Source organism: Schistocerca nitens, chromosome 2, assembly GCF_023898315.1.
Source record: "Schistocerca nitens isolate TAMUIC-IGC-003100 chromosome 2, iqSchNite1.1, whole genome shotgun sequence".
Classification (NCBI taxonomy): domain Eukaryota; kingdom Metazoa; phylum Arthropoda; class Insecta; order Orthoptera; family Acrididae; genus Schistocerca; species Schistocerca nitens.
Window position 1 is genome coordinate 975930241 of NC_064615.1, and position 21208 is coordinate 975951448.

At 43.7% G+C, this 21208-nt stretch overlaps 1 protein-coding gene and 1 pseudogene across 1 annotated transcript in view; one reads left to right on the forward strand and one right to left on the reverse strand.

Annotated features, from left to right (window-relative positions):
- The window catches only part of LOC126237304 (uncharacterized), a 501575-nt gene that overhangs the window by 134891 nt on the left and 345476 nt on the right, over window positions 1-21208 (reverse strand). The window lies entirely within an intron of this gene.
- On the forward strand, window positions 13942-14059 carry LOC126237895 (5S ribosomal RNA; annotated as a pseudogene).

Here is a 21208-nt window from a genome sequence, read left to right on the forward strand (position 1 = left end):
CGAAAATTTATGGGAGCAAGTGTGAGGGAACATGAAGAAACCGAGGGACGTGCGGAAAGCATACGTACGTGAGGTCGCAGAAGCGTGTAACTCACTTGAGGAATCCACATACACGACATCATGAAAGCAAGGACTGAGACTGTTAAATTCAGTAATACCGCACTATTAATTTCAACTGTGCTACTATGAATTAATTTAGCAGGCAAAGCATAATGGAAAATTCATTGATATAGGAAATTGTTTTTTATCGAACGGACTGTTTAAAGATTGAATACGATTTTAATCAGTGGAGAGAGGTTGATTCTCAATCTATATATGCAATCATCAGTGGAAGGCAACGTGAAACCACCACTGGAGTCACTTCCCTAGACGCTGATGCGGTTTGACCTCTCTTACGAGGCTTCCCCCATGACAAGACCTGCCGTAAGAAAGAACACAAAGTAGTAATAGTAGTAGTAGCAGTAGTAGTATCAATTAAATTTTAACAGAAAGGCAACGTCTTGTTGCTGAAGCCATTCTCGTGTCTATCTCATCATTTTTACCACTTGGCTGTAGTTGCTGCCGTTTATTCCACTGTCAACACTTTAATACAGATGTTGTAGCCATGCCTCTTTATTTTCTTTTCCCAAGATGTTTCCTTCAGCCAGATTTTTAAGAGCCATTAGGTCGAATGAGTTGTCCAATTAATTTAGCTTTTCTTCTCTCTTTCACGCTAATGTCCTTTTCTCTTTAATTCGTTTTAGTGTTTGTAGACTGAAATATCTTTCAGACCAGGGTGTTTTTGAGTCTATTCTTCGCATCCACATCTCTATTTTTTTCTTGTCCTGATTCCGAATGGCCCACGCTTCACGTCTATAAGATAAAATGTTCCAAAAAATATTTTCATTAATTTCTTTCTTTTTTCTCTACTAAGGTGGTTGTTCGTTAATAAATTACACTTATTGATAAAGGATTGTTTAGTCATGGCAATTCTTCTTTTAATATCTAATGCTGTACTTTGCAACTATCAAAATTCATTTACTTGCTTCAGTATTATATTTTCTGTCTTAAATTTTATATTTTTTGTATCAAAAAGGAGCAGCAAAGAGATGAAATTTAATGCTAAGCAAATACATTGTATTGGATTTGCTGATGATATACTAGCAGATTCTGAAGAGAACATGACGTATAAGTTTAAAAAACTTGAATTTTTTTATTACTGAATCGTTACAGTTCGTAAGGATGAGCCTGCCATCAATGTATTTATTCGCAGATTCCTTAGTAAACATTGTTATGTGTTACACAACGATGGTGCTGTGACCAGCATGCCCTGAGATGACAAAAGTCACGGGATATTTCCTAACATCATATCTGACCTTCTTTTCCTCGGCGCAGTTCAGCATCTCGACGTGGCATGGATTCAACAAGTCACTGGAAGCCCCTGCGCAAGTACTGAACCACGCACGCTCTGCAGCCATCCATAATTGCGAAAGTGTTGTCTGCGCAGGATTTTCTGCACGAAATGACGTCTCGACTATGACCCATGGATGTTCGATGGGATTCATGTCGGGCGATGTGGGTGGCCAAATCATTCTGTCGAACTGTCGAGAATGTTCTTCAAACCAGTCGCATGGCGCATTGTCATACATAAAAATTCCGTCTTTGTTTGGAAATCCATGAATGACTGCAAATGGTGTCCATGTAGTCGAACATTCAATTAGGCCGGAGGACCCAGTCCGTTCCATGTAAACACAGCCCACACCGTCTTGGAGCCACAACCAGCTTGCACAGTGCCTTGGTCGACAGCCTAGGTCAATTGTTTCGTTAGGTCTGCGCCACTCTCGACCCTACGATTAGTTCTTAACAACAGAAATCAGGACTCATCTGACCAGGTTACGGCTTTCCGGTCGTCTAGTGTTCAACCCATATGGTCACGAGCCCATGAGACGCCAGATGATGTGCTGTCAGCAAAAGCCCCAGGGTCGATTGTCTGCTGCCATAACCCATTAACGCCAAATTTCACCACACTGTCCTAAAGGATACGATCGTGGTACGTCGTAAATTGATTTCTATGGCTATTTCGCTCGGTGTTGCTTGTCTGTTAGCACTGACAACTCTATGCTAATGCCGCTTCTGTCGGTCGTGAAATGAAGGCCGTTGGCCACTCCTTTGTACGTGGTGAGAGATAATTCCTGAAATTTGGTATTCTCGGCACACTCTTGACTGTATTGTCCGTGGAATACTGAATTCCCTAACGAATTCCAATATGGAATGACCCATGCATCTACCTCTAACTGCCATCCCGTGTTCAAAGTCTGTTCACTCCCGTCGCGCGGCCATAATCACGTCGGAAAAACGTTTCACATGAATCACCTGAGTACAAATGAAAGCTACGCCAATTCAGTGTCCTTTTACACGTTATGTTCGCGATACTACCGCCATCTGTATATGAATCTACCCCCTGACTTTTGTCACCGCAGTATAATACGCAGACACTAAGTCCTCAGTAAACTTGTTCTGGAGATGGTAGTCAGCAGAAACCGGTTATCAGCCGATTTTCCTTTTACGTTTTTTGAAATCAAGACTATTGAAAATTTGAACAGTTGAAAAAGTTAATTCCTTAAATAACCACCAAGTAATAATGAACACAAAACAGAGTAAAATAATTGTAACGAAATTAATAAAAAATATATAACAGAGAAGTACGTCACACATGTCCCACTCTTTTTTCTTCTCCCAAGCGTTTTTGCGGCATAGTAGAAGTCCACTTCTACAGGATTTGGCAAATTTATTGTATTATTTAACTTTGTGGCCGGATGTTCTTCCTGACACCACAGTCGTCATAGTGATCTAAGTAAGAGAAGTGAACCTCTGAATCGCGCAGGCTACGTCGTGTGTTTTATGGTGTTTTAACTGTTTGTGTATCGTACTCTCTGAGGCGGACTTTGGGGCAGCCCAGCATTTGCCTAAAGGGCGCCGGAAAGAGCTCAGAAACGACACCCAGTCTGATCATTGTACCATCCCACGGTCGTTAATCCGCAGCGCGGATTCGTTACGAGCCTGGCACGCCATGCTAACACGCAGCGTGTTACGCTATATGAGCAGGCGCACATTAGATTTGCTTGTGATAGTTGGGTTGGAGCGTTTTTACGGTAAACTTTTTCAAAGGTTTCGCATAATTGAATACATTGTCTCGGAACGTAGTTACTTTATTGGTACGTACTAACACTTTGGTTCCTATCACAAACGTCCCTCACAATTCTATGAACCGCTTGCCGGCGAAGATGGTATCCAAGCAGCCCGCGAATATCACTGCGAGCCGGTGGCTCCCGGTAGACCATAATAAACTGATGAACTGACTAAATGGTTCAAATGGCTCTGAGCACTATGGGTCTCAACTGCTGTGGTCACAAGTCCCCTAGAACTTAGAACTACTTAAACCTAACTAACCTAAGGACAGCAAACAACACCCAGCCATCACGAGGCAGAGAAAATCCCTGACCCCGCCGGGAATCGAACCCGGGAACCCGGGCGTGGGAAGCGAGAATGAACTGACTCCATCGTGCCCGATCTATAGATACTGTATGCTAACAATTTCGTGGGACTCAAAGGCTGGGCGTAAGTCGTTCAATTAGACGCCACTTCGTTGACTTGCATTTTCCTAATATACCCCAGTTATCCAGTCGGTTGAAGGTGATGTACAGTTTCACGTGGAATGCGGATCACGTGTCCTCCTTGGCGGCTCCTCATACCGTTGACAGGTGACGGCTAGACTGAAGGCAGACTGTAAGTTCCCGTGGTTTCGGTATTCGATCCCACGACCGCTGGGTTTCCAGGAACACGCTTCGCCGCTAGATCACCAGGCCCCTCTGCTGCACGCTGATTGACTCCCTGTGCAGAGACGCATCACCTTGTTGTCACACCTATGTATCGGTTGCGTATACATTCGCTCCTAACTTTTGTATACATGATACATATTTTACATTACCGTTACTACCTTTAACATATTACTATGGTTTTGTATGAAATTAACTCTCGTTCTTTTATGCGCAGAAGGTACCAAGTGCAAGTTAACAACAATAGCGTCAATACTGACACAGTAGGAAAAGAAATTCGCTTTTCAATAAATATTGCCATATAACTATCATTCGAGGCGAGGTAGTGAAGGAGGGTAAAGTTGCTATGGATGGGTCGGTTCCATTGATGGGCCGGCTTGGTTTCTCTGTGGGTAATGACAATAAGCGCATAGTAGCGGACATTAAGTGTAAGACGTGCTGCCAAATACTCGGCATCTTTGTTGTGTGTTGTTCCATGGAGACACAAAGCAACAAAGAAAAAAGGTAAGACTTGCACTGTGTTCTTGTGATTGGGTAGTATTAAGGATTGAAGCATCGTAGTCATATGGTAATAGTGATTAAATATCTGCAGCTGTTATCGGAAAATACGAGAACATCATACCATTTTCTCGTATTCACAGTATAAAGTTACGTACTGTGGACGGAAACCACCATAGGTGTTGTTAAACGCCGGCCGGTGTGGCCGAGGAGTTCTAGGCGCTGGAGTCTGGAACCGCGCGACCGCTACGGTCACAGGTTCGAATCCTGCCTAGGGCATGGATGTGTATGATGTCCTTAGGTTGGTTAGGTTTAAGTGGTTCTAAGCTCTAGGGGACTGATGACCTCAGAAGTTAAGTCCCATAGTGCTCAGAGCCATTGGAACCATTTTTTTGTTAAACGAAGCCTGCCTTGAACGAGTTACCTCCAATTTTGTCTAAACTAAGTATGTCACTATGAACTAAGTATGTCACTATGAACAATATTGAAGTATTGGTTTTCATTACAGTTTGTGTTTTGACAGTCAGTCGAAGTCGTGTCATTTTTACCTTTGAACGCGACGTTTCTACGTTAAGCTTTTAGCGTCTTTGGTTTCGAATACATGTTATTCGATTTCAGTTTAAAAAAAAAGTTCCTAAAAATAAAAACTATTAAATGTATTGACGTTTAGTTGTGTGTAGCATAACAGCTAAGTGTTAAATGCTGCTGACAAGGGATTTCAAATTGATTCCGTATTTCTAGTTTTCCAGAAGGCTTTTGACACTGTACCTCACAAACGGCTTGTGGTCAAATGGCGTGCTTATGGAATATCGTCTCAGTTATGTGACTGGATTCGTGATTTCCTGTCAGAGAGGTTCGCAGTAATTGAAGGAAAGTCGTCGAGTAAAACAGAAGTGATTTCTGGCGTCCCCTAAAATCGTGTTACAGGGCTTCTGCTGTTCCTTATCTATATAAACAATTTAGAAGACAATCTGAGCAGCCGTCTTAAGTTGTCTGCAGTCGATGCTGTCGTTTATCGTTTAGTAAAACCATCAGAAGATCAAAATAAACCGCAAAACAATTTAGAGAAGATATCTATATGATGGTACAATTGGCAATTGACCCTACACAATGAAAAGTGGGAGGTCATCCACATGAGTGCTAAAAGGAATCCGTTAAAAATGACTTACACCAGAAATCAGTCAAAGCTAAAGGCCGTAAATTCAACTAAATACCTTGGAATTACAATTACGAACAACTTAAATTGGAAGGGACACATAGAAAATTTTGTGGGGAAGACGAACCAAAGACTGGGTTTTATTGGCAGAACATTTGGAAAATGCTACAGATCTACTAAAGAGACTGCATACACTACGCTTGTGCGATCTCTTTTGGAGTGCTACTGCGCTGTGTGGGGTCTTTACCAAATAGGGTTAACGGAGTACATCGAGAAAGTTCGAAGAAGAGCAGCATGTTTTGTATTATCGAGAAATAAGGGAGGGAGTGTCACGGACATGATACAGGATTTGTGGTGGACATCGTTAAGACAAAGGCGTTTTTCGTTGCGGCGGAATCTTCTCACCAAATTTCAATCACCAACTGTCTTCTCCGAATGCGAAAATATTTTGTAGACGCCAGCCTGCATAGAGAGGAACGATCATCATAATAAAATAACGGAAATCACAGCTATCACGGAAAGACATAGGTGTTCGTTTTTTCCGCGTGCTGTTCGAGATTGGAATAATGGAGGATTATTTGAAGGATGTTCGATGAACCCTCTGCCAGGCACTTAATTATGATTTGCAGAGTATACATGTAGACGTAGTTCAAGATGTAATACACTATAGGCGATTCAGGGAAACTGCCTGCTCCAATGAAGGAAACCTGTCCTCTTAAATGGGGTGACGACATTTGTTTTTATTTTTCAAATATTTAATTAACAGTCAATACTTATGACTTCTGTGCCTGCTATAGTGAAATTCCAAAAATAACTTTCAAGTTACACTGAAAATAAAATATTTATTACAATATTCGAGGATTTTTCTACACATTCTCTTTTGGAGGCCCGTCGATAGAAAACTTCCCCTTTCCCTTTCTTTTTGGCGCCTAGCCAGACTACAACATCAAGCTACAAAAATAAAGGCACACACACACAGGCACACACACACACACACACACACACACACACACAAATAAAACAAATGAAAAAATAAAAAAGTAAAATAAAATATAAGTAAGTAAGTAAAAATACGATAATAATAATAATTAAAAATCCTCAGACTTACAGTCTCTCTCTCTCTCTCTCTCTCTCTCTCTCTCTCACTCGCTCTTTCGTAGCCGCGCGGGATTAGCCGAGCGGTCTCAGGCGCTGGAGTCACGCACTGTGCGGCTCGTCCCGGCGGGGGTTCGAGTCCTCCCTCAGGCACGGGTGTGTGTGTTTGTCCTTAGGATAAGTTAGGTTAAGTAGTGTGTAAGCTTAGGGACTGATGACTTTAGCAGTTAAGTCCCATAAGATTTCACACACATTTGAACATTTTTTTTCTCTTTCGCACACACAAATGCACGTACAAAATATCACGTACACTTCGGAAAGATTCAAAACAACAGCCAGGAACACCTTAAATTGTTCCACTGTCTGCCATCTTGTTTTTACAGCTGGTAAACAGCAAAAAGTGACACTACAGTGACCATTCAATACGCAAATACACACACACACAGCTTTCCATATAGGATTAATTAATTTTCAGGCATAGCCATAAAAGTTTCCAAATCATAATTTTTGCTTAAAAATTCGTTTACATTAAGTTTTATACCGTTGAAGATGACAAACTGTGAAAGAAAACATATACTATAAAAACATAGTACCTCAGGAAAGCCACACCATGTGGTAAAAAGGTACGAATACATAATTTTACGCGTTTTTGAAAAAAATTGTAATTACGACTTTAAAATTTAATATTTACTCGTGTAGAAACAGTAAAGAACATTCTTTTACGTTTAACATCCATAAAATAAAAGACCACTGGTGATGCTGCAACTGCAGTGAAACATGTTTGGGGTAAATTGTGTTTTGCTAAAGGCGGACCCTATTGAAACACATACGTACTGTTGCAGCAAACACGGACAAAGGGGCTTCGACCTCAAGATGATTATTATTGAGCATATCTGGGACGCCAGGCAGGTTCTTTAGGTCTTCAGTGTATATGTAAGAGCACCGTCATTTGTCGTCTGTTATCGGAGCAGGGACCATGTAGGAAGGAATGTAGCTTGGGGGAACGCCCATGGGTCAGTGGCTTCCGCGAGGCGAGGTGAAATCCGGTTCAGCATCTAGTGTCGAGTGTTCCGGTAGAGGGTGGCGGAGTGACCTCAGGGCGAAAGCCTCTAATTGGCCGTCAGGTGGGAAGCCGGTGGCCGCAGCTGCGGTACAGAACTCCACCCACGCACCCCCTGCCGCGGTTTCTCCCGCCGTGGGCCGCGGCGAAAGCACAACCCGATGCCTATCGCACTGTCCGCCACTCCATCCGTCACCCACCGCCGCGCCGGAAGTGCGCCACCGCGCATTCCGCACTCCGCTGTAGCACGCCTCCCGATCCATCACTGAGGTGGCCCCAGTGTTTGTTTAGGAAAACTCGACGCCTCGCATCCACTTTTACGCAAGACTTCACTGTGGATGACAAGTGGAGCGAACAGGTGCGAAACCTACCGTTAGTGCTACGTGCATTCCAAGTGAAACGCTGACAGCTACTTCCTAGATACGTCATGTGCAAACGGAAGTGATGACGACCATTTCACTACGAAATTCTTCTGCCGTCCGAGTTACAACATTACACAAATAACCAGTTTTTATTAAAGAGCACTAAAATGCCATCATTAAGCTGTATACCCAGTCAAGAGTGGAGCTATAGAATTACAATTTTACAATATATACCACGAATCCCAAAACGTACAGTTGTTTAGAATATCAGAAATAGGATCCCTTAGGAATCTAATGATGACCTTGTACAGTGTGTCCCACATAAAACCTGTACACCTCACGCCCAAAATTCAAGTAACAATGAACTAACAAAAAAAGAATGAATAACAGCAAACGTAGTTAGCTAACGTAGTTAACTGTTGTAAGAGATGCTGAAAGTGGTCTGCATAGGCACCCAGTCATCACTAACTTCGTGTGATGGCATTACGAGCAACACGCTGTAATGGGTTCAAATGGCTCTGAGCACTATGGGACTTAACATCTATGGTCATCAGTCCCCTAGAACTTAGAACTACTTAAACCTAACTAACCTGAGGACATTACACAACACCCAGTCATCACTAGGCAGAGAAAATACCCCTGACCGCGCCGGGAATCGAACCCGGGAACCCGGGCGCGGGACACGCTGTAATTCTGTAGGCCTAATGTTGTTGATTTCTCAAGTCATGTTCCGTTTAAGATCGTCTATTGCGCGAGGATTTTCTGTGTGGGCCTTGCTTTTTAGTGTGCCACATAAATAAAAATCACGCGATGTTAAGTCCGGGGACCTCGGAGGTCAGAGACCTCTAAGGGCAAGTCTTTCTTCACAGAACACGTCGGTGATGCAGGACCTGCTTTGGTTGGATGTGTGAGCGGCTGTTCATCTTGCTGGCATACTGGATACAGCTTCTATGCAGCTGTTAACTGTGCATAGAAAGAATCAAGAATCTCTAGATATCTGGCACTGTTCAAAGTGTAATTGAAAAATATGGGACCAATAATGCTCATGCACACCAAACGCCTATCTCCTCTGAGTGGAGAGGTTCTTTATGCAGAATATGTTGGCTGTCCTGCGACCAGTATCTGCTTTTGTAGGAGTTTACACAACCTGACGATTGAAACCGGGCCTCATCTGATATGAAGTAGAGCAAGGCGTCCAGGGAACCGTTAGCAATTGATGTTAACAACCAGTTTCCACAATGAACTATTTTTTCCGAATCCTCAAATTTCAACTTTTGCATTGCACTCGCACGATAGGCTTTTAATTTCACACCTTTTAGTACACGGTGACACGATGTACGAGATACACCAACCTCCTGCGATAATTTCCTAGCCGTCTTGCGCGGACTATTCGTAATGTCCATGCAAATTCCGCCTCAAATTTCAGGAGTCCTCACTGTCGGTCACCTATCCGTCTACACATTCTGAACTGATCCTACAACCCTCCATTCTTGACCAGATCTCGAACAGTGCTCATCGTGGGGAGTTCTCTACCAGGATAGTTATCTGGAACAGTTCTTTACATACACTACCAGCCATTAAAATTGCTACACCACGAAGATGACGTGTTACAGACGCGAAATTTAACCGAGAGGAAGAAGATGCTGTGATATGCTAATGATTAGCTTTTCAGAGCATTCACGCAAGGTTGGCGCCGGTGGCGACACCTACAACGTCCTGACATGAGGAAAGTTTCCAACCGATTTCTCATACACAAACAGCAGTTGACCGGCGTTGCCTGGTGAAACGTTGTTGTGATGCCTCGTGTAAGGAGGAGAAATGCGTACCACCACGTTTCCGACTTTGATAAAGGTCGGATTGTAGCCTGTCGTGATTGCGGTTTATGGTATCGCGACATTGCTGCTCGCGTTGGGAGACCCAATGACTGTTAGCAGAATATGGAATCGGTGGGTTCAGGAGGCTAATACTGAACGCCGTGCTGGATCCCAACGGCCTCGTATCACTAGCAGTCGAGATGACAGGCATCTTGTCCGCATGGTTGTAACGGATCGTGCAGCCACGTCTCGATCCCTGACTCAACAGATGGGGACGTTTGCAAGACAACAACCATCTATATGAACAGTTCGACGACGTTTGCAGCAGCATGGACTATCAGCTCGGAGACCATGGCTGCGGTTACCCTTGACGCTGCATCACAGACAGGAGCGCCTGCGATGGTGTACTCAACCACGAACCTGGTAGCACGAATGGCAAAACGTCATTTTTTCGGATGAATCCAGGTTGTGTTTACAGCATCATGATGATCGCATCCGTGTTTGGCGACATCGCGGTGAACGCATATTGGAAGCGTGTATTCGTCATCGCCATACTGGCGTATCACCCGGCGTCATGCTACGGGGTGCCATTGGTTATACGTCTCGGTGAACTCTTGTTTGCATTGACGGCACTTTGAACAGTGGACGTTACATTTCAGATGTGTTACGACCCGTGGCTCTAGCCTTCATACGATTCCTGCGAAACCCTACATTTCAGCAGGATAATGCTCGACCGCATGTTGCAGGTCCTGTACGGGTCTTTCCGGATACAGAAAATGTTTGACTGCTGCCCTGGCCAGCACATTCTCCAGATCTCCGGTCAATGGCCGTCGAGCAACTGGCTCGTCACAATACGCCAGTCATTACTCTTGATGAACTGTGGTATCGTGTTGAGGGTGCATGGGCAGCTGTACCTGGACACGCCATCCACGCTCTGTTTGACTCAATGCCCAGGCGTATCAAGGCCGTTATTATGGCCGGAGGTGGTTGTTCTGGGTACTGATTTCTCAGGATCTATGCACCCAAACTGCGTGAAAATGTAAGCACATGTCAGTTCTAGTATAATATATTTGTCCAATGAATACCCGGTTATTATCTGCATTTCTTCTTGGTGTAGCAATTTTAATGGCCAGTAGTGTACATTGGTGAAGCCTATTTTTATATAATATTCCACAATATCAATTCGCTGCTGTAATGAAAACTGCCCCATTTCTGTAACAACCCAGCAATACGAGCTTCTCATAACAACTGACGTACGAATACACACATGCACTCAATTATCCGATAAAATGCAGTGCAGCCACCTTTCTAGACAGTGTTCACAAACAATTCGACTAGAGATGATTAACGTGAGGCGTACACCATGTGTAATGATACACAAAATGTAAAATAATTTAAAAAATACCAAATATTATTACTTACGAATTTACCCAAACCTTTCAAAATTTATTATATAAGATCAAGCCAAGCGCCAAATTAAAGAAATCGCTTTAAATAATAACAGTTATAACGCTCTCATACATTTTAATATTCAAGTTTAGCCGGCCGAAGTGGCCGTGCGGTTAAAGGCGCTGCAGTCTGGAACCGCAAGACCGCTACGGTCGCAGGTTCGAATCCTGCCTCGGGCTTGGATGTTTGTGATGTCCTTAGGTTAGTTAGGTTTAACTAGTTCTAAGTTCTAGGGGACTAATGACCTCAGCAGTTGAGTCCCATAGTGCTCAGAGCCATTTGAACCAATAATCAAGTTAACAATTACGCCAATCACTTTAAATGCGGCCCCATGTTAACTTTCTAAGTAAAGGATGCAGCATAAGTCTGGATCAATGTTCTTCATCGTCCATTATGTTGAGCTATCAGCAAACAAAGGAGGTTTGTTTTCTTTTCTCGCACGCTATCCATACTGTATGGTATATTAGCACTTTGGTTAAAGTAACAGCACTTAGTTTCAACACACTTCCCACACACCACGTGTGGACTGAATACTTATTGCGCTTGCGGTTTCATTTTCTGGGAAAACAGGAGTGCGCTGTCCTGCTCGCGCGGTGCCGAATTCCTGCTCCTAGGGTAGCCCGACTTCACTGAGAGATACACAAGATTTCGACCGCCTCTGGGGCCGAGCGGTTCTAGCACTACAGTCTGGAACCGCGCGACCGCTACGGTCGCAGGTTCGAATCCTGCCTCGGGCATGGGTGTGTGTGATGTCCTTAGGTTAGTTAGGTTTAAGTAGTTCTAAGTTCTAGGGGACTGATGACCTCAGAAGTTAAGTCCCATAGTGCTCAGAGCCATACACAAGATTTCCTTGAGAAGACGTACTACGGAGTGCAGAGCCGGGAGTATAATAGCCGCTCCCGCAAATGGATTTCTCCTCGTAAAGCGCGGCCCGCGCTGCATAGCGATGACGGAGGCGGCCGGGGGCCTTGGCAGCCGACAGAGAAAGTGGCAGGTGCAGCGGGCCGGACCGAGTGCAGTTGGGGACATGGACTTCGACCTAGGACGGCCCCGCGCTGCTGAAACACCGGCCGGTGACCGTTGCGGGGCAGCTCGTAAGGCGAGAGAACGCAGGTAGCTCTGCAAGAGAGTGTGTGTTCTTCAGAAACTTGCTGCGTGTTGGACCGGGACTCGAATCTAGTGTCTTGCCTTTCGTCGGCATTAGCGTTACGTAGCGGGACAGAGCAACGGGCTCGAGCGAAACTGCGAGTGTCAGTCTGGCGGTAGTTCTTTCCCGCCTTCCGAATTACAGTTGTCAGACCGAATGAGCTACGCAGGCACGACTCGCGACAGCCGTAAAATCTTCAGTTTTGTCAATGAAGTTTGGAAGTAGAAGGGAGGCACTGGTAGAACTGAAACAGTGAGGGTAGTGACGACACGTGCCTGGATAGCTCAGCCGTTAAGAAGATTTGCTCTCCATAGCGACGGTTTCGACTCCTGCTACGGTACACTGTCTGAATCTGCCAGGAAGTTTCAGAGCAAGTGTTGTTTACTCTCTGTTAGGTAGATGAAATTTGAGCTGTCGTAAAGACGATGGTTGGTTTGTACACCACAATCATTTACACCATGCGATCAAACATATTTGGACACCTGGCTGAAAATGACTTACAAGTTCGTGGTGCCATCCATCGGTAATGGTGGAATTCAATATGGTGTTGGCCCATCCTTAGCCTTGATGACAGCCTCCACTATCGCAGCCATACGTTCAATTAGGTGCTGGAATGTTTCTTGGGGAATGGCAGCCCATGCTTCACGGAGTGCTGCACTGAGGATGTCGGTCAGGTCGAGACTCTGAGCAGGCCAGACGATTACAGAACAACTAGCGGTGCAAGCCCCCTTCGTGAAAAACACGACCACACCATAACACCACCGCCTCCGAATTTTACTGTTGGCACTACACACGCTGCCAGATGACATTCACCGGACATTCGCCATATCCAGACCCTGCCATCGAATCACCAAATTGCGTACCGTAATTCGTCATTCGACAAATGTTTTTCCACTGTTCTGCGGTTCAATGTTTACTCTCCTTACACCAAGCGAAGCGTCGTTTGGCATTTACCAGCGTGATGTGCGGTTAATGAACAACCGCTCGAACATGAAATCCAAGTTTTCTCACCTCTCGCCTGACTTTCATAGTTCTTGCAGTGGTTCCTGATGTAATTTGGAATTCCTGTGTGATGGTCTGGATAGATGTCTGCATATTACACATCACGATCCTCTTCAACTGTCGGCTGTTTCAGTCAGTCTACAGACGAGGTCGGCCTGTACGATTTTGTGCTGTACGTGTCCCTTCACGTTTCCACTTCACTATCACATCGGAAACAGTGGACCTAGGGATGTTTACGAGTGTGGAAATCTTGCGTACAGACACAAGTGACACCCAACCATCTGCCGACGTTCGAAGTCCGCGAGTTCCGCGGAGCACCCCATTCTGCTGACTCACAATGTCTTATGACTACTGACGTCTCTGATACGCAGAACCTGGCAGTAGGTGGCAGCACAATACACCTAATATGAAAAACGTATGTTTTTGGAGGTGTCCAGATACTTTTGATCACGTAGTGTTCTAAGATACTGGTGAGGTTCGTCTTTTGTCTTCTGCAGAACCATCCGTGTAGTGTATAATGGGGAGTAGCAGAAATGAAATCCAGCCAACGGCCTTGCCACAGTGGTAACACCGGTTCCCGTCAGATCAGCGAAGTTAAGCGCTGTCGGGCTAGGATAGCACTTGGATGGGTAACCATCCGGTCCGTCGAGCGCTGTTGGCAAGCGGGCTGCACTCAGTCCTCGTGAGGCAAACTGAGGAGCTACTTGATTGGGAAGTAGCTCCTCCGTTATCGTAAACTGACATACGGCCAGGAGAGCGGTGTGCTGACCACATGCCCCTCAATATCCTCAACCAGTGACGCCTGTGAGCTGAGGATGACATGGCGGCCTGTTCGGGAGGCGTTTAGTTTTAGAAATGAAATTAGATATGACCTCAATATCAAAACTGAGGACCACGAAGTAAACGAAACGCGTAAGTTCAGATATCCCGGAAGCAAAATAACGTTTGGCGGACGAAGCAACGTAGACGTGAACAGCAGCATATAACAAGCAAACAGAGCATTCCTAGACAAAAATTCACTAGAATCAAACAGCGTCCTTAGTGTGACGAAGAAATTTCTGATATTGCACGTTTGGAGCATAATATTGTGTGGTAATCATGGTCTGAGGGAAAACCGGAAAAGAAGGGACTCGAAGTTTTTGAAGTGTGGTGCTAAAGAAGGATTTTAAAATTGAGGTGAAGTTATACGATAAGAAATGGGGAGGTGCTTCGCAGAATCGCGGAGGAAAGGGACATGTTGCAAACACATACAAGGAGAAAATATAAGGTGATAGAAATTGTGTTAAGACATTTAGAAATAACTTCAGTGGCAGGTGCAGGTGTGGGAACTGTAGAGGGTAAAAACTGTAAAGGATGACAGGGACTGGAAAGGGTTTGCAAAAGAGGTGCATTGCTGGCGAGGCTCATCAAATCAGTCAAAAGACTGACAAAAAGAAAAGAAATAGCCCAAGAATCTCTAGTCCATACGCTTGCATGGAGATGCAGTTCTTCCTAATTTCATTTCAGTGTATAAGTACTACACACATCATCTTGTTTTGCATTGTCAAGTCTTTTTCTGTCTTTACAATTTTCCTCCTCCACCGTTTCCGTAAGGCTGGTCGAGAGTCGTGCTTGCGTACAGTAGTTGAGAAATGGTAGGATTGTGGGTTGAGTCCGTCACACAAACTGCTGGGCTGCTTCAGGTGTATAAAACTACTTCCACGTTTCTAAAACTAAGTATAGGTGAATCGGAGATGTAACTCCACAGCCAGCTAATGCACTGTGCAGGCACGGGTTTCATTTACCGATAAACAACATTTACAGATATACCTTGACTGACAGCCTTTCATTTGCTATTCTTCAATAGGCTTCTTTCCACGATCAATCGTCATTAAACTCAGCAAATGGTTCTGTAATAATAACAAAGGAAAGTCTATGGACTGGAAACAGTTGTTGTATTGCGTACGCATGAACTACTTGTTGAGATTTCCTTGTGCAAATATATCTCTGACTCTGATGAATTTATTGCAACTAGCTATTTTATGGAAAGTGCGGATCGGTGTATATGGCGCATTCTGACAGGCAGTTCCTTAGCTACAATTTAAGTTTGATAAGAAATTTAGACAAGATTTCCTTTTTTTTGTTTTTTTGTTTTTTTGTTTTTTTTTACGACCAAATTTTGATGGTATGTGAATGGGTGGAAGCTTTTTTACTTTTGTGTCCCGTGTCTCATAAACACAAACGAAAACAAAGACAATGATTAAAAGGGTAAGAAAAAAAACAGAAAAGGAAAGATAAATCAGTTCTTTGTCCCAAACTTGTGAATGCAATTTGCTTTATTTGTTATAATATTATTGTTTGATTGTTCTGTTTCAGAAATGGTTTTTTTCCTTTTTAGTAATATGTGAAGAAATGAATAAATATGTATTTCACTTTTAACAAGGCACAGCGGGTTGAAGAAATACAAACTGCAGAAGGCTCTTGTATCGGCCATAAATCTCTTACACATAGCGCTAATTTATTGCCATCGTTATCTTGGAGTTTCGATTTTAATTGCCCCCAGACAAAAAACTTTGATGTACGACGTTTCAAGATTTCCTGAGACCACTGCGAGAGGCATGGTTGCGGATTGTTCCCAGTTCCCGCAAGAAGTTTGGTGTGGGTTAGAGGGCATCCAGTAGCGGCGAGGTCTTCTCGGAAACTATTACAGGACATAAACTCAAATAGCCAGTCCAATCTCTGGATGGAGATCGGAGCCTATCGGCTAGCTGCTTGATCGAGCGAGAGTCTGAGGGTGGTAAACAAATCTTGGCGCGGTTTTTCTTTTTCGTCTCGAGTGCTGACCGCCCTTGCTAAAGGCCAAGGCTGTCTGGTTTTATCAGCACGATATGTTGTGTTGTGCCGGGAGTCAGTATCCGGCTGCAGGCCAGCGTTAATCGATCAGCTTGAAAGCAAGGCACCGATTAAAAACGAAATGAAGTTGAAACGCAGAGAGGTACATGTCTATACGCTTATTACTTTGCTTAATGAAACATTCAATTTCGTAACTTTCTTGCTTTCTTTTTGGTTGGAAGATAATGGAAATATCGTTACCGTAGTGTATCTACGTTCAGTATTTTAATTCATCTTGAACATTAATTTTGATTGAGGAAAGTGCGAAAACAAACCAGTAAGCTGTTCAAACAAATTTCGGGCTTGCAGCCGGTCGTCGTTCAATACTTCGCACGATATTTCAACTGGGCACCTGCCAGTCATCTTCAGGTGAGCCGTCGCAGACTGGCGATAAAGTTCTCCGCTCCGCAATATATAGCGTACTGTAACTATTCTGCGCATACGTCGAAAACTTGATAGTTGAACCAACACTGCCCGCCGGCAGCGCCCTCGCTGGTGGAATAGCAGAACTCAGTCGCCCTCTGCGTTGTTGTTTGCCACGGCCGTCGACGCACTCTGTCGTCTTCGATTTGAGCAAATCGTGGAGATGATGGGATTCCATGCACTGTCCAGCTGGTAGCCGCTGTCACGGTTTAACAGATTTTCCGCCAGTCGTATTTCTACGGATTCTTTAATAATGGAGTCCCAGAAAGACGTTGCTGTAGACAAAATCATTGTTTTCTCATACTCCATTGAATGTCCAGTAGAAATACAATGTTCAGCAATAGCGGACTTGCTTGGCTGCAAAAGGCGGGTGTAACGTTGATGTTCAGTGCAGCGTTCTTTCACGGTGCGTGTGGTTTGACCTATGTAAGCCATACCACATTGGCACGGTATCTTGTAAATTCCGGCCTTTCGTAGTAACAGATTGTCCTTAACTGATCCCACAAGGTCCGCAATCTTCGATGGTGGGCGGAAAACCACTTTTACCTGAAATTTTCGGAGGATTCTCGCTATTTTAAACGAAGTGTTGCCAACGAAAGGAAGAAAAGCTAAAGATTGTTCCGGCATGTTCTCCTCTTTATTCACTTCCTGCTTCTTAGTTTTAGTGAATAAAGAGGAGAACATGCCGGAACAATCTTTAGCTTTTCTTCCTTTCGTTGGCAACACTTCGTTTAAAATAGCGAGAATCCTCCGAAAATTTCAGGTAAAAGTGGTTTTCCGCCCACCATCGAAGATTGCGGACCTTGTGGGATCAGTTAAGGACAATCTGTTACTACGAAAGGCCGGAATTTACAAGATACCGTGCCAATGTGGTATGGCTTACATAGGTCAAACCACACGCACCGTGAAAGAACGCTGCACTGAACATCAACGTTACACCCGCCTTTTGCAGCCAAGCAAGTCCGCTATTGCTGAACATCGTATTTCTACTGGACATTCAATGGAGTATGAGAAAACAATGATTTTGTCTACAGCAACGTCTTTCTGGGACTCCATTATTAAAGAATCCGTAGAAATACGACTGGCGGAAAATCTGTTAAACCGTGACAGCGGCTACCAGCTGGACAGTGCATGGAATCCCATCATCTCCACGATTTGCTCAAATCGAAGACGACAGAGTGCGTCGACGGCCGTGGCAAACAACAACGCAGAGGGCGACTGAGTTCTGCTATTCCACCAGCGAGGGCGCTGCCGGCGGGCAGTGTTGGTTCAACTATCAAGTTTTCGACGTATGCGCAGAATAGTTACAGTACGCTATATATTGCGGAGCGGAGAACTTTATCGCCAGTCTGCGACGGCTCACCTGAAGATGACTGGCAGGTGCCCAGTTGAAATATCGTGCGAAGTATTGAACGACGACCGGCTGCAAGCCCGAAATTTGTTTGAACAGTCAATTCGCCGGGAAAATTTTAAAATTCAAACCAGTAAGCTATTCACGAACATATGTTGTCGAAACAGGTCTTCCTAATGCGTAATTGATTTCGCGATTATAAAGAAATGTCTAATTAAAATCAGTAGGATGATCACTGACACTATTAAAAATAATTTTATCTCATTTTACAAGTAGGTGATTTCCGGCGATTGAATTATGAGACCTACAAAGAGCATTCGTCTCCATCCAAAATTATTTCGTGAGTTTTCAAATTTTTGTCTTTTTTCTGAATATAGAAGTAGAACAAGAATGGAACAATTTTCGTGTTGTATTAAACCGGGGACCTAGAAACGATCGAGAGGCTTCGTCCCGCCGTAGCCCTCACTTGTTCACAACCCCAAAATAGACCACAGCAGTCCACTCACCCCACCGCCGACCCGCAACGAACCCAGGGTTATTTTTCGTATCATATAAAAGTTCTCTTTAATTTATTTTCTGCATTCACTTCCCATCCTCTGAAAGACTGCTAATACATAGCCCTAATGACACGTATACAGATCTTATATTACGAATCCATCTTTTTTAAGGAGCTGTCAGCAAACTGGATCTTTTCAGCAAAACTGTGTCATTGAAAGTGGTTTGGATTTTAGTTGTCGTAGCAATTTCTCGTAGACATAATAGGCAAGTTCGACGTGATGATTTCGCTTTCTCCTCTCATAACTTCTTTCGAGTAAATCAGATTAAGTGCATAATGGTATACTTTGATTTAGACAATGGAATCAGTATTTACATTAGCCTAAGTTTAAAGTATAAAAACCTACAACGGGCTTTCAACAAAATACAGTATCTCTTGTAAGCCGTCTTTTCCCTGGTTGGCAAGGGGTACTGGAACAGCATAGAGGAAGTTTGGGTAGTATATGACACGTGGGCTCTTTCAGAATTGCGAGTGCTAATCAGAAAGTAAAGACCGATCGGTCGCGAAATGGAAACCACTGTCAAAATCAACAGTTTTTTATTTGCAACAGTTAGTTGCACCTTCCAGCTACTTCTCTACAAAGTCGCCGCTCCGACTTCGACATTCGTCATAGCGTTGTACCAACTTTCCAACATACTCGTCGTAGAAGGCAGCCACTTTATGCTGGTATACAGCTCGTTGTCTTTGCTAAAATCTCTTCAAGCCAAAGGTTCATGTGAGCAGAGATGAAACTAAGGGGAGCCAATTACGAACTATATTGTGAGTGACCAAAAACTTTCCATCGAAAACGCTGCAGGAGCATCTTCATTGTCCCTGCAGACTGCGACCGAGAATTGTCATGAAGAAGGAAACTAATGACAGTTACGTTACGTAGGGTGCATGGCATCAGGTGAAATCTCTCACCAGGCCCTCAGATACGGCAGAAGACACTGTTTTCTAGGCATCATTACGTGCTCACTGTCCTCCCAGAACTGGAAAAAGCAACCTGACGCTGTCGGCGGGCATGCTAGAGACACTGTCCAGCTTACCTGTGGCAAATCTTCTTCGGATTTACACTTGGTTTCCGTTTGGTGCCTGATCCTCGTATAATAGTAAGGAAGGTTGTGTTGAACATTTTTGACACTTAACAGGATTATGATACATTACTTGATATAATTGTAAAACGCGATGTCATACGAAGATATATTGCTTGACTGTTAAAAATATTTTTCTCTTCTTTGCATTTTGGACATTTAAATTTTTGAAGTGTTGCATCGGACACAAAATTTTAGTATGTAAAAAAAGTCATTTTTGTTCCAAAAAACGTTTCAGTTAGATCTTAAATGGTTATAAACTTGAACTTGTGAATTTGCTCAGCTACTCTGTCAAAGAAACTGTCAACTTGTTCTTTGCCACTTCTCGCTGCAACCTCACGGGTTCAGCTGTCTTCAACTAAAGTCTTCATGGTTTCTCATAAAATCATAGTAAAAGTCTTTATTCGTTTTCATTTTTGTCTTGTTTAACTGATTTTTATTTTCAGTTGCTGTGCATACTTGTGCACTAGATTTAAAGTTATCAGCAGCTATGTAAATTACTTACATCATCATACAAAGCTGTTTCCCATTCATCAGTGGGTACTAATGGGAAAAATAGTTTCCTAAAATAGGTTTCACGGCCACCTCTCGGTTTTCCCTTAAAACTTTACGTATATCGTTTCACGTACTTCTTGGAACTGTATATTTGTCACCCACTTTCCTGATTGTAATTCCAAAAAGTCTACCTTTTCTTGCAGCTTTCACCATACTATTTTCATATCATTTACGTCCTGAATGCACTATATTTGCCTGTTAAAAAACATAAAAATTTAAATTTTTACGCTATCTAGTTTGTCTGGTACATTGCCTTGTTCGATACAACCCGAACTTACTACTGCGATTGTTTAGCATTTATATTACTTGAATTTTTCACTGTCACAGATTAAAGTTAAATGGAGCGCCGAAAAACTCATTAGTAACTGATAATTTGTTGTCTTCCGGAACACAATGTTGTTTTGACTAAAAATTTCCTGACTGGTCTTGTTCGTCCATTGCTTGCATTGCAGTTGTGTGACAGGTGCTGCCACTAGCGGCAGAGTTTATAAACGAGTCTCGCCCAATACAATCCGCTGTGCCATGCACCCGACCTTCAAATGTTTGCTTACGAAGCAAAGAAATACGTTCGCGCAGCTGGGCGCTATTTGCCCCAGAGTGAATGATTTACAGTCGCAGCACTGCACATTCCGTCACGTACTGAAGGTACAGAACGTTCACTCCCTACTGTCATCTACCATATGAATGTCCAGACGATTTTTTATCATTAATTCTGTTAAGAGCTGCACATCTGGTCGGTTGCACAGTGAAGATCAGATGTCTCTCGCATCATCAGTTCGTAAGCCTAGTGGGCAAACCTGTTGAACTGGTTTCCGACGAAGAGCTGACAAGGTCATGCAGAGTTTCTTTGATGTCCAGTAGAATGTCATTTTTAATTCGCTAACACAGCACGCAGAGCTCTTGAAATCATCGCGTTTCAAACATGCGGCTGACAGAATTCTCCGCCGCGACAAGCTAGCTGCCGACCATGAAAAGGTGCCG